General features: G+C 34.8%; 1 non-coding gene across 1 annotated transcript; it reads right to left on the minus strand.

Moving 5' to 3' along the window:
* Positions 1-3618: 3618 nt before the first annotated feature.
* Positions 3619-3725, minus strand: LOC136204306 (small nucleolar RNA R71). The gene has a single exon (XR_010675151.1). It is a non-coding gene; the product is annotated as a small nucleolar RNA R71 (small nucleolar RNA).
* Between the last annotated feature and the right edge of the window lie 10562 nt (positions 3726-14287).

The raw sequence follows: 14287 nt of genomic DNA on the forward strand, positions 1-14287 counted from the left end.
TGCTGTTTTGGCTAGGGGAAAATATTTGGATAAAAATGCTTGGGTTAATTGGTTCCAAGTTTGGATTGTTCCGGCCGGCAAAGAATTCAACCAAACTTTAGCCATGTTCTTCAATGTGAAAGGAAAAAGGCGAAGTTTGACTGCTTCGGCAGAAACATCTGTAATTTTAAAGGTGTCACAAATCTCAAGAAAGTTAGTCAAATGGGTGTTTGGATTTTCGTTAGGCAATCCATAAAAAGTAACACTATTTGTAGCATATTCAATAATGCTAGTTTTATCTCAAACTGGTATGCATTAATTTGGGGTCTAACTACACTATTGGTAATTCCATTAACTCCCGATGTAGCGTAATCCATGAGTCTAGGGCGTTCTCCAGCCATTTCTACTACCCGTGGCTCTTGATTTTGTGTCTCTTTATTCTTTTTTTTATTCTTTTTATTTTTCTTTAGCGTCTTCTCAATTTCAAGATCAAGTGATTTCGGTTGAATGCCCGAACTTCTAGTACTGCATGAACAGAAATTACGCGCACGAACTGAAACTACCTTCAAAAAAAAATTGAAAAATAAAATTGTAAGTAAATATAATATATAATATAAATATAAGTATCTATAAACCAAGATTCGGAATAAAATAAAAAAAAATAAATTTTTTTTTAAAAATCAAATTGACGCTCCCCGACAACGGTGCCAAAAACTTATTGAGCGATTTCCGTAAGTGCACAGTTTCGCTTGTAGTAATAAAAAGATATCGATCCCACATGGAACGTTTTGATAATAAAAACTTATAATTCTGATTAAATTTGTTTTCTCGAGGTTAATAGAAAAATCGTTAAATGGTTTAAAGAGTATGGATTCTGATTCAAATTTTGGTTATAGTTAAGATTACAATTTATAGAAATTATGTTTAGATTAAAGTTAATTCCAAAGCTTATTTATACTAACCGAAAACACAATTTATAACTTTGATTTGTTTAGAAAGATATAAAAAATTATCAATTAATTCAATTTACAGGAATTGAACTGTAATCAATCTTTCCTTCTCGGCCTAAGACAGAAAACCTTAATCAAATTCGGAATCTAAATTCAATTACTCGGATTAACGCAATGACCAAATATAAATCCGAATTTGCTTAAGTGTTCGACAAAGTTTGCATGGGAAATACCAAATTTGTGTATAAATGTTTTGCATGAAAACACCAATTAGATTACTTAAAGAATATCGTTAGATCCAACTTTAAATAAACAACAGTAAAAATGGAATTGTATTGAAAAGATATTTTATTAGTTTGAATTGAAACGTCACAAGTTAACAGAGAAGAAGAAGCTTGGATAGCATTTTAACTAATTGAGTTCCGGGTTGTCAATTCATTACTTAACTTCGTAGGCTTGTCAGACCCTGGGGCACCTCCTACACTGGTTCCTTGTTAAGCCCAAAATATACCTAAAATATCATATATAAATACGTTAAATTTACATTGAAATCATGTTAATTATATTCATTTAGAATACTTTTACGTCTTTATTTACTTCTTTGATGCAAGGTACCTAAATATTTGGTAAAATCCAAATAGGAGCAAAAACGGAGCTAAAATGGACGAAAAACCTTAAAAACGTACCGAGAATGCATATCAGTCAGAAGAACCGCTCGAGGAGGACGAAAAGCAGTCGAACGCCAGGGAGAACATCTCTCTATCGCGACTGAGATTCTCAAAATCTCAGTCGCGACTTGCGGAGGCCAGATCGGGGGAAAATGAAGTTTTTAAGCTCGCCCCTATATCCCCTGTCGCGACTAAGATTTTCAGAATCTCAGTCGCGACAGCGAACCTTCCTGCACACAAAACACATGTTTAAATTCGAAAAAACGTGTCTGTTCGTTCGGATAAAAGCAACCCTTCACCAGCAGACACGACCCGTCATTTACAACCATTCAACAACTATAAATAAGTGATCCATTTCAGAAATCAAGGTTGGTTAAGTTGGAAAAGTTAGAGAAATTAGAGAAGAAAGTTGTTATGTTGAGTTTCTGATTCAGAAAAGAATCAGAAAGTTAGATTTCATTTCTATAAGCAATCGTGTTGTACACGAATTGTATTTAGATTAGTTATAAACACAGTATTAGTTTAGTTTTCATTCTGATAGTGGACGGGACCAGTCTCTATTCCAAAGATCCAGCGAGAAGAATTGACGGCTGAAGCGCATATGGTTTGACGAGCTTACGAAGTTTGAGAGAAAGATTGACGACCCGGATCTCAAAGTCTTCGTTACAATGCTATCCAAGTTTCTACTTCTCTGTTAACTTGTGAAAATTCACATTTCAATTAATGATATACTTATTTATTCAATATATTCTTACTGTTGTTATTTTGATATTGTTCTGACAAAATGATTTTCAAAATGATAAATTGGTGTTTTTATTAAAACGTTCTATTCCATCTTATTCATATAAGAACTTTGTTGAACACTTAACAAATTTAGTTTTTATGGATGACATGATCGCTGATCGCGGCTTATCAGAAATAAAACACTAGTTTGATTAAGGTAGGAATCATCTCAACGCCAGGGGGATTTCTATGGTTCGAAGCCATTTAATTGAGTAAATCGCTATATTGTTACATGTCCATAATCTCACAAAGTTAAAGTTGTTTACTTTGCTTTATGAAAATAAGATCTATTTCATTCCGATTACGGAAATATCTGTTTTGTAATCAAAATTCCAAACGGAATTGTTCTCTAAACTCGATATAATCTTTCTATCTAATCCTAATTTACCAAAACCTATTCCATCAACTAAACGTATTTCTTTTATTAAACCTAAACACGTGATTAAACCGAATTAAATAAAGTTTTAGTTAAAAAGCGTTCCCTGTGGGTTCGATATCTTTTATTACTACAAGCGTATACCGTGCACTTGCGGAAATCGCTCAACAAGTTTTTGGCGCCGTTGCCGGGGAACGCCAAAATTTTAAATTTTTCGTGTTTTATTTCGAATCTAGGTTTAAACATATTTATTCTAACTTTTATAATTTAAAAGTTTTCCTATACTAATTTATTTATTTATCAAATTCTGTTTTGTAGGTAGTTTCGGTTCGTGCAAGATTTCAGGTTCATGCGCAGTTCTCGAAGTTCAGGCATTGCACCAGACCCTGTAGACCTAGAAATTGAGAAAACCATTAGGAAGAACAAGAAAAATAAGAAAAACAAACATAAGACCCCAGTAAAAACACATACCGAGCCAGAAAAAATGGCAGACCCACCAACACTTATGGAATACGCTAGGCCAGGTGTGGCCGGTGTAACCAATAGTATCGTTAGACCCAGAATCACCGCAAATCAATTTGAAATTAAGCCAGCTTTGCTTAATATGTTGCAAAATAATGTAACATTTTACGGGTTACCTAACGAAAATCCTAACACCCATCTAACAAATTTCCTTGAAATTTGTGACACTTTTAAAATCCCAGATGTGACTGCAGAAGCAATCAAACTTCGCATCTTTCCTTTCACTTTGAAGGATAGAGCCAAAGAATGGTTAACTTCTATGCCAGCCGCAAATTTTTCCACTTGGGAACAATTAGCCCAAGCGTTTTTATCTAAATATTTCCCTTTAGCAAAAACCGTAAGAGTCATAAAAGAGTTAACATCTTTTTCTCAAAATGATAATGAGACTCTTTATGAAACTTGGGAACGTTTTAAAGAACTTCAACGTTTATGCCCACACCACTAATTACCCGCTGAACTTTTAATGCAAACATTTTACAATGGACTAAATCCTACAACTAGGGGTTCATTAGATGCTATGTTGGGAGGGCTATTTATGAAGAAAACATCAGCCCAAGCGAGAGAACTTTTGGAGGAAATGGCAATCAACAGCAGTATGTGGCCCGCGGAACGTGGACATATGCCGGTGGCAAAACCATCATCCTCAACCACACCATCAGTTAAAGGTATAGTTGAACTTGATCCAGTCGCGATGCTACAAGCCCAATTTTCTGCTTTATCGCACAAAATTGACAAGTTTATGGCACCACGCGATACCAATGGTAATCCAATCCAAACGGATGTGGATTACGAAAATATGAGTGAGATCGAACAGGTAAATTTTGTCCAAGGGCAAAACCAAACTAATAATCCTTATTCTAATACCTATAATGCTGGATGGAGGAATCATCCTAACTTTAACTGGAAAGATAACAGTAACAATAATACAAGTGCTAATCAAAATCGTACCACTAATTATCAAAATCAGTCAAGAGATACGATTAGCACTTTATCTTCTAAAATCGGCAAGTTTATAGATGCTATCAGTGGAAAAATAAGTAATCACGACGATGGTTTTAAACGGATCGAAAATAAATTCGACCAGCTTATTAAAAACCACTCATCTAGCATCCATAATTTGGAGATTCAAATTGGTCAACTTGCTAAATCAATTCCATCCCGAAAAGAGGGAAGTCTTCCCAGCCATACGGAAGAAAATCCGAAAGAGCAGGTGAAGGCTATTACTCTTCGTTCAGGGAAAAATTATCAATGGCCTGAAATGCCCAAAGATGCAACATTATCAGGAAATGATTTACCAAAGTCCAAAGAGGATATCTTAAACACAAAAATTTCACCATCTGACGCAGGTACCAAAACTTTTGTACCCAAGCCACCTTTTCCGCACAAAGTCCGAAATAAGGACTATTATAAACAACTTCTAACGTTTTTGGATAAACTCAAAAATTTGCACATCAATTTGACATTTATGGATGCAATCACACAAATTCCTAACTATGGTAAGTTTTTAAAGGATTTGATTTCAAAGAAAATCAGTTGGGAAGGAATTTCATCCATTTCGTTAACTGAAGATTGTAGTTCAATAGTATCAAGTAATTTGCCCACTAAACTCAAGGATCCCGGATGTTTTACTATTCCGTGTAAGTTGGGAGATATTGAATTCCCAAGTTGTCTTTGTGATTTAGGAGCAAGTATAAACTTAATGCCATTGTCTATTTTTAACAAGTTAGGTTTAGAAGAAGATATCAAACGTACCAATATGGTTTTGCAATTAGCGGATCAAACCACTAAAAGGCCGTATGGTATAATTGAAGATGTTTTAGTCAAAGTCGATAAATTTATTTTTCCTACCGATTTTGTTATCTTAGACTTTGCATATGATGTAAATTGCCCTTTAATTTTTGGCAGACCGTTTATGAACACGGGACGCGCTCTAGTAGATGTGTCGGAAGGGAAGGTAGTTTTAAGGATAGGAGAAGATAAGGTCGAGTTTAACATGAACAAAGCGATGAAATACCCAATGGAGGAATTCGCTTGTATGAAACTTGATTTAGTCGAGGAATGTGTCAATGATGTAATTCAAAGTGAAGAAATGATTGAACCTATAATAGATGAGGAATTAGATGATAAGGACCTAGAGCCTTTGATTAGAGAAGATGGACCAGTTCCGCCTTCAATTGTAACACCCCCTAAATTAGAACTTAAAGAGTTACCCAGTCATTTGAGGTACGCTTTCTTAGGCGAAGGCGATTCTCTACCTATAATTATTTCTAACAAATTAACAAGCGATCAAGAAGAAAAATTGAAAGAAGTTGTTAGAAATAGGATAGGAAGTATGGGATGGAAAATTTCAGACTTAAAAGGAATTAATCCTAGTATAGTAATGCATAGAATTCACTTAGAAGAGGATAAGCCACCTAAAGCGGATAGGCAAAGACGCTTAAATCCGAACATGAAGGAAGTAGTAAAAAATGAGATTACTAAACTTTTAGACAATGGAATCATTTATCCGATCTCGGATAGTGAATGGGTTAGTCCAATCCATTGTGTACCTAAAAAGGGAGGCATAACTGTTGTAAGAAATGATGAAGGTGAACTTATACCTACACGAACCACCACCGGTTGGAGGGTTTGTATAGACTATAGGAACCTAAACAAAGCAACCAGGAAAGATCATTTTCCTCTACCTTTCATTGATCAAATGATCGAAAGGATAACCGGTCATGCATTTTACTGTTTCCTAGACGGTTACTCCGGATTCTTTCAAATTTACATTTACCCGGATGACCAAGATAAAACAACCTTCACATGTCCTTACGGAACATTTGCATATAGGAGAATGCCTTTTGGTCTATGTAATGCGCCAGCAACTTTTCAACGATGTATGACAGCAATATTTAATGACTTCATTGAAGACATAATGGAAGTTTTCATGGATGATTTTTCAGTTTATGGAGATTCATTCAATGCATGTTTACAAAACTTAGATAAAGTATTGTCTAGATGTGAGGAAACGAATTTAGTTTTAAACTGGGAAAAATGTCATTTCATGGTAGACGAAGGAATTGTTTTAGGTCATAAGATATCTGAAAAAGGTTTAGAGGTGGACAGAGCAAAGACTTCAGTTATAGAAAAATTACCCCCACCAACCACTGTTAAGGGAGTAAGATCATTTTTAGGTCATGCAGGTTTTTACAGACGGTTTATAAAGAACTTTTCTGTAATCTCCAAACCACTTACTAATTTGCTTATGAAGGATTCAACTTTTGATTTTAATAAAGATTGTTTACAAGCTTTCAATACTTTGAAAACGGCTCTAGTCAGTACACCTATAATATCGAAACCCGATTGGAATCTACCTTTCGAAATTATGTGTGATGCGAGTGACTTAGCTGTAGGATGTGTATTAGGTCAAAGGAAGGATAAGAAACTTCATGTTATATATTATGCGAGTCACACTTTGTCCGGTGCACAACTAAATTACACCACAACTGAAAAAGAAATGTTAGCAGTAGTTTTTGCATGTGATAAATTCCGATCTTATTTATTAGGATCCAAAGTTATCATTTATACTGATCATGAAGCTTTACGATATTTATTTGCTAAGAAAGATGCAAAACCACGTCTTATTAGATGGGTTTTACTATTGCAAGAATTTGACATTGAGATTAAAGACAAAAAGGGAGTTGAAAACCTGGTCGCCGATCATCTATCAAGACTTGAGGATGAAAACGGTCCCATCGGTGAAACATCAGGTATTCGAGATGATTTCCCCGATGAACATCTCATGCAAGTACAAGTGTCATAGCTCCATGGTATGCGGATATAGCCAATTACTTAGTTGCACATGTTGTGCCAGATGGATTGACTTCTCAGCAAAAGAAGAAATTCTTTTTAGAAGTTAAGAAATATTTTTGGGAAGATCCATTCTTGTTCAAAACATGCGGCGATGGAATACTTAAGAGATGTGTTAGTGAGTTTGAACATGACTCTATAATGTTAGAATGTCATGCTAGCGCTTACGAAGGTCATAATAGCGTAAGCAAAACAGCAGCTAGAATACTTGAATGCGGATTCTTTTGGCCTACTCTGTTTAAAGATGTCCGTTCATTTATTATCCGCCGTGATAAGTGTCAAAGAACAAGGAATATAGGAAGGAAAGATGAGATGCCTCTTACGAACATATTGGAAGTTGAAATCTTCGACGTATGGGGAATTGATTTCATGGGTCCTTTTCCTCTTTCTTTTGGCAAAAATTATATATTAGTAGCCGTAGATTATGTTTCAAAGTGGGTTGAAGCAATTGCAACCCCGACAAATGATTCTAAAGTAGTTGTTAAGTTTTTAAATTCAATATTCTGTCGATTTGGAGTTCCTAGAGTTATGGTAAGCGACGGTGGTACCCATTTCGTAAATAGAGCTTTTGAGTCACTTATGAAAAAATATAGAGTACACCATCGTATCTCTACACCGTACCATCCTCAAACGAATGGTCAAGCAGAAATTTCAAATAGAGAACTCAAATGGATACTTGAGAAAACAGTTTCGTCTTCTAGAAGAGACTGGGCACATAAACTTGACGATGCACTATGGGCATACCGTACTGCGTTTAAAACACCTATCGGGATGGCACCTTATAGATTAGTCTATGGTAAAGCTTGTCATTTGCCGGTTGAATTAGAACATAAAGCATATTGGGCTATAAAAACCCTTAATTATGATTTGCAAAGCGCAGGGAAAAAGCGTTTGTTTGACTTAAACGAGTTGGATGAATTACGCTATTTGTCCTACGAAAATGCGAGCATTTATAAGGAGAAAATTAAAAAGTGGCATGATGCCAAAATCAAAATTAAAAACTTTAATGTTGGAGATAAGGTCTTACTTTTTAATTCTAGATTAAAGTTATTTCCAGGTAAACTAAAATCTAGATGGGCTGGACCATTTTTGGTTGTTCAAACATTTGATTACGGAACATTGGAGCTAGAAAAGTCTAATGGTGACCGATTTAAGGTCAATGGTAATCGTTGCAAAATTTATTTCGACGGAGTTCCTATTCAAGCAATTGAATCCGTGGATAAATTTTATAAAAATTAATTTCTTTGATTTTCATGTTTTTAATTTATAGTTTTTTAATTTATAATTTATTTTATATTTATAATTATTATTCTTCGTCCAGACACAACCTTTCACTTATAGGATTTATATATTCCTGTAGGATCAGACTTCTTCCATTTTCACTTCATCTTTCTAAATTTCTTTCTCAAATTCTCAAATCCTACAGACTTCATTTTTCTTTTCTATCACAGACATGACTAAGTCTTTGAAAAATGTTCAAAAACACACTTCTTCTAAAAAGGGGAAAGTTGATATCTCCGATAGATATGGTGCATGGTTTCCTATTTATAACCATGATGAGGGGAAACGCTTTCTGCAATTCAGATATGCTCAATTCTTTGGCATGATGTATCTGGACGAGTTTCTGAACGAGGAACTCGGGATAAGCGAAGACATTGATCGCTATCTGACTAATTTGGGTTGGTCCAAATTTGTTTCTATGAAATTTCCTATAATTGGAAATTGGGTTCTGGAATTTTTCTCCACAGTTCGATTCGTCAACAAGAGACGTGTTCGTCTCAGTTTTCGTTGTGAGGGGGAGGTATTCACTTTTGGGTATCCAGAACTTCACAATTGGTTTGGATTTCCACCCCGAGACACAACTCAACACCATCCTGGAAGGGATATGACTTCTAGAGACATATGGAGGATGCTAACAGGATTTTGGCGATTCAATCCACGTCTTGCCTTTAACAAATCCATTAATTCTAATTCCATGTTGTATCTGCATAAGTTCCTCTGTCACAGCCTTTTTGGTCGAGTCAGTAGCAATATTGTGAGAGATACTGATCTTTATGTGTTGGGCGACATTTTTCAAGGCAACTCAGTGAACTCCTCAAAGATTTTGATGGAGGGGTTAGTTGCTGCTTCCCGTTCTAAGAAACGGAAGATTGGGTTCGCCAACATCATATGTGGAATAATTTTAGGAGCCAAGGGAACCATTTCTGTTCCTTGGACTGATACAGAACCATACCCGATTTTAGACTACGAGTTCTTGGAGAACGAGGGACTTGTCAAACGAGTTTTCCGTTCTGGTCCAACATTCCTTTCTGCACCAGAGAGGCAAGTCTTCGTTCAAACGAAGATTAAAAGGGCAAATGCACGTCGTCTGTCATTTAGTTAGGGATATATATATATATATTATGTGTTTCTGTTTGTTGTTTTTAATATATATATGAGTGCTTGATTGTAAATTATGTTTTTATAATGTTTCTATGTAGATGTATATTATGGTATTGTTTACAAATGATAAATAAAAGTGCATTAATTCTTTAGTTTATTTCTTTTTTCTTAAGGAACAACCTTTGGGTTTCCTTTAATTTAATGTTTTAGTTTTGTTTATCTCAGTTTCAAGGATTAATATTTACATTAATGTCACTTACTTCATGGAGGAATTGGTTTTGAAGTGTTAAAATCATCAAAAACAGTCCCACTTTTACCCAGATTTTTCAAAATCTCAGTTGAGATTTCGAATTCTCAGTTGAGACAGCAGAGGAAAATTTTTTCAGCAAAAATTCGTCCCTTCCCTACTTGCTGTCGCGACTGAGATTTTGAAAATCTCAGTCGCGACTTGCGACATGTAGGTGCGGGATTGGGCGAAATTTTCACCATCTTTTCCTATTCCTACTCTAATTACTACCTATTCAACTATCCTAATCAATACCTATTACTTACACCTATATATATCACCTATTTTTACACCAATCAATCATCTTTTCTCTTCCCAATAACAAGATTCACTCATCTTCCCCATAAATATTTACCCTATTCATCTTCTTCTTCCCCAATTCACCACCATTATCTTTTATTCTAACCTTCATTCTTTCATATTATTTTCACCTATTTCACCCAAATTTCATCTATTTTCACCCTAAATTCACAAACAAAACAATATGCCTAGACAAAAGACCGTTGCAAATAAAGCCAAGGCCACCGAGATCAATAGATTACGGGTTCAATATGGAGCACCGTTCGATATCACGTCGGAAGCCGAAGGACGCAAATATCGCCGATTCTCTAATGTCCTAATAGAGTTCGTCGACATGCCTTTTCTTGACACCGACACGGTAAATACTTTTTCTTTTACCGAGCGTATTGATGAATTTCTTACCGTTCTTGGTTGGAAACGATTTGCTAGTATGCGTTTTCCTAGTCTTAAAACGCATATTATTGAGTTTTTGGTTACTCTAACCTATGACAAGAAGAAAGGAGTTATCTCTTTTCGGAGTGATGGAGTTCGTTATGATGTTAATTATGCGGCCATGAACCGTTGGTTTGGTTTTCCTACTCGAATTTTTATTCAAAGCCAAAGCCTTTTGATTCACACACGGTTTGGAATTCTTTAACCGGTTTAGATGTTTTTAGTCCAAAGAATACATCTAGTAAGCTAATTAAGGATGATTGTCTATTCTTCTTTCACAAGTTTTTATCATTCTCCTTATTTGGTCGGGTTGAAAGTTCAAAAGTGCAAGTTCGTGATTTGGTTGTGTTTGATGCTATTTTTAAGGGTTTGACAATTGATAGTATTGAAATGATATTTACTAATTTAGTTCGAGCTTCCAAGTCCCGCAATAAGCAAGTGCCTATGGGTAATTTAATTACCAGCATTGTTTTGGACGCTCGAGGTGAATTAGCGGATTATCAAAATATGTCTCATGTTGGTTTACCTTCATTGGATCTCACGGCACTTCAAAGAGCCAATTTATTGAAGAAGTTGGGACCCCCCGCCTTTATATCTTATGCGGATCGCACAAGACGTGTTTTTGCTACGATGAGTAGTGAAGCCTCGGGTTCTCAAGGTTTAGGTGCCCAAGGTGATGATGAGGAGGATGAAGAGGAATTTGATGATGAAGAAGAAGAAGAGGAGAATGTTGATGTTAATGCCACCAAGCAAGCAAATATGGAACCAAATGAAGAAGAACAAGTTGGATGGCAACGTGTTTTGACACAAATAAACGAGCATAACCGTCACATGAATTTGCGGTTAGATGAAGTCGTTGCCAATAATGCCGAAATGAGTTCAAGGATCACTACATTAAGTCGTGAGCACAAGACTACTCGTCGCCGGTTGCTCTCTTTCTTCCGACGCCAAGGAGTTGAGACTACGCCTTCTCCACCACCATCACCTTGATAGGTTTTATCATTTCTCTCTTTAACTCATTTTCGTTATTATTATTATGTTTTATTCGGTTTGGTACAATATTTTTACTTATGTTTTGTGCAATTCTCTTTATTATTCATGTTTGCATATTAACGTACTATCTTTTCCATTCTAATTCGTATGATTTATTTCGTACTATTTTTCGTGTTTTATCGCTTTTTGCACCAATGAGGACATGGTCCAAATTAAGTGTGGGAGGAGGTATTTCATATTCATTTTATTTTTTAAGTACGAATGAATGCAACGAATAAGAATGAATGCTATTTATTTAAGTATAAATGCATATTGTTATTCAATTTTAAGTCAAGTATAATGCAACATTTTCAAAAACAAATGCAACATTTTTTAATAAAGTGCAACACTTTTCAAAAATTAATAGCAATTTTTCATAAACATATAATTTTTGTTAAAGTATATATTTCATATGTTTTTAACACTTTAATTTTAAAAATAATGTTAAGCATATTTTAAGGTTATCATTATTGATAGAAATAATATTTCTATACGGGCTATATTTTTACAAATATTTTTACAAATCTCCGATACGATTTTATCAAAAACGTCTCGAGTAAATGTATATAAGTAAAATTTCTTTAGTTTCAAATCTCTACTTTATATCATGAATTCATGATAAATATAAATCTTATTTTCAATTTTCAATTAGGTTTATAGGCATAAATCGAACTAACAACTAGCTTTTTAGCTCGATATTATTTTTCGTCTTACATTAAAAACCAATTGAAGTTTTTAAGGAAACTTTAGCCATAATACATGTTGAATTTCAAGTCAATATAGGATGAATGTGCTATTTTTCTTTCCCAAATTTTATTTTCATGTTAATTAAATCAAGTAGTCGTATTCTTAACTTTTGGCCACGATTGAGACCAACCTTATCACAATCGAGGTATGAAAGGGAAGAACATTAATTACCGTTTACTTTTGGCCACGATTGCGACCAACCTTATCACGATTGAGGTATGAAAGGAACGTTAAAAAAATTAAAGCAAAATTAAACGTGTTTAAAGTTTTAAGTAACGATTGCGTCCACCCATGGCATGGTCGGTACCTCTTAAACGAACACGAAAGCGAATTAATGCGTATAAAGTTACGATCGAGACCACCCTTATCTTGGACGTAACTAAGCAAATATATTAAACCTAAGTCCTTAATAAATCTATATTTGTAAGAGTTTAGGTTTGGAAAAGGAAATTTTGTGCTTAGAAATGCCTTGAGACGAAAGATTCAGAAACATGCGTGCTTACACCGTCCCGAATACTTCAATATAAAAATTGAAATACAAGACGAGTAATATACCTCTTTTACACTAGCTAGTTTGATGCTTTGCGTATAAATATACCATGAAGAGTTTATCTTTCGGTTTAACTAATTCAAAAAGGAATATATGGATATATATTCTATTTATAAAGAGATTGATTAAAGAATAAATTCAGTGAAATTTTGCTCTGGACTAGCAAAAGCTTAAGTGTGGGAGTTTGTTAAGCCCAAAATATACCTAAAATATCATATATAAATACGTTAAATTTACATTGAAATCATGTTAATTATATTCATTTAGAATACTTTTACGTCTTTATTTACTTCTTTGATGCAAGGTACCTAAATATTTGGTAAAATCCAAATAGGAGCAAAAACAGAGCTAAAACGGAGCTAAAATGGACGAAAAACCTTAAAAATGTACCGAGAATGCATATCAGTCAGAGGAACGCTCGAGGAGGACGAAAAGCAGTCGAACGCTAGGGAGAACATCTCTCTGTCGTGACTGAGATTCTCAAAATCTCAGTCGCGACTTGCGGAGGCCAGATCGGGGGAAAATGAAGTTTTTAAGCTCGCCCCTATATCCTCTGTCGCGACTGAGATTTTCAGAATCTCAGTCGCGATAGCGAACCTTCCTGCACACAAAACACATGTTTAAATTCGGAAAAACGTGTCTGTTCGTTCGGATAAAAGCAACCCTTCACCAGCAGACACGACCCGTCATTTACAACCCTTCAACAACTATAAATAAGTGATCCATTTCAGAAATCAAGGTTGGTTAAGTTGGAAAAGTTAGAGAAATTAGAGAAGAAAGTGGTTATGTTGAGTTTCTGATTCAGAAAAGAATCAGAAAGTTAGATTTCATTTCTGTAAGCAATCGTGTTGTACACGAATTGTATTTAGATTAGTTATAAACACAGTATTAGTTTAGTTTTCATTCTGATAGTGGACGGGACCAGTCTCTATTCCAAAGATCCAGCGAGAAGAATTGACGGCTGAAGCGCATATGGTTTGACGAGCCTACGAAGTTTGAGAGAAAGATTGACGACCCGGATCTCAAAGTCTTCGTTACAATGCTATCCAAGTTTCTACTTCTCTGTTAACTTGTGAAAATTCACATTTCAATTAATGATATACTTATTTATTCAATATATTCTTACTGTTGTTATTTTGATATTGTTCTGACAAAATGATTTTCAAAATGATAAATTGGTGTTTTTATTAAAACGTTCTATTCCATCTTATTCATATAAGAACTTTGTTGAACACTTAACAAATTTAGTTTTTATTGATGACATGATCGCTGATCGCGGCTTATCAGAAATAAAACACTAGTTTGATTAAGGTAGGAATCATCTCAACGCCAGGGGGATTTCTATGGTTCGAAGCCATTTAATTGAGTAAATCGCTATATTGTTACATGTCCATAATCTCACAAAGTTAAAGTTGTTTACTTTGCTTT

The sequence above is a fragment of the Euphorbia lathyris genome, chromosome 8 (genome assembly GCF_963576675.1).
Source record: "Euphorbia lathyris chromosome 8, ddEupLath1.1, whole genome shotgun sequence".
Classification (NCBI taxonomy): Eukaryota; Viridiplantae; Streptophyta; class Magnoliopsida; order Malpighiales; family Euphorbiaceae; genus Euphorbia; species Euphorbia lathyris.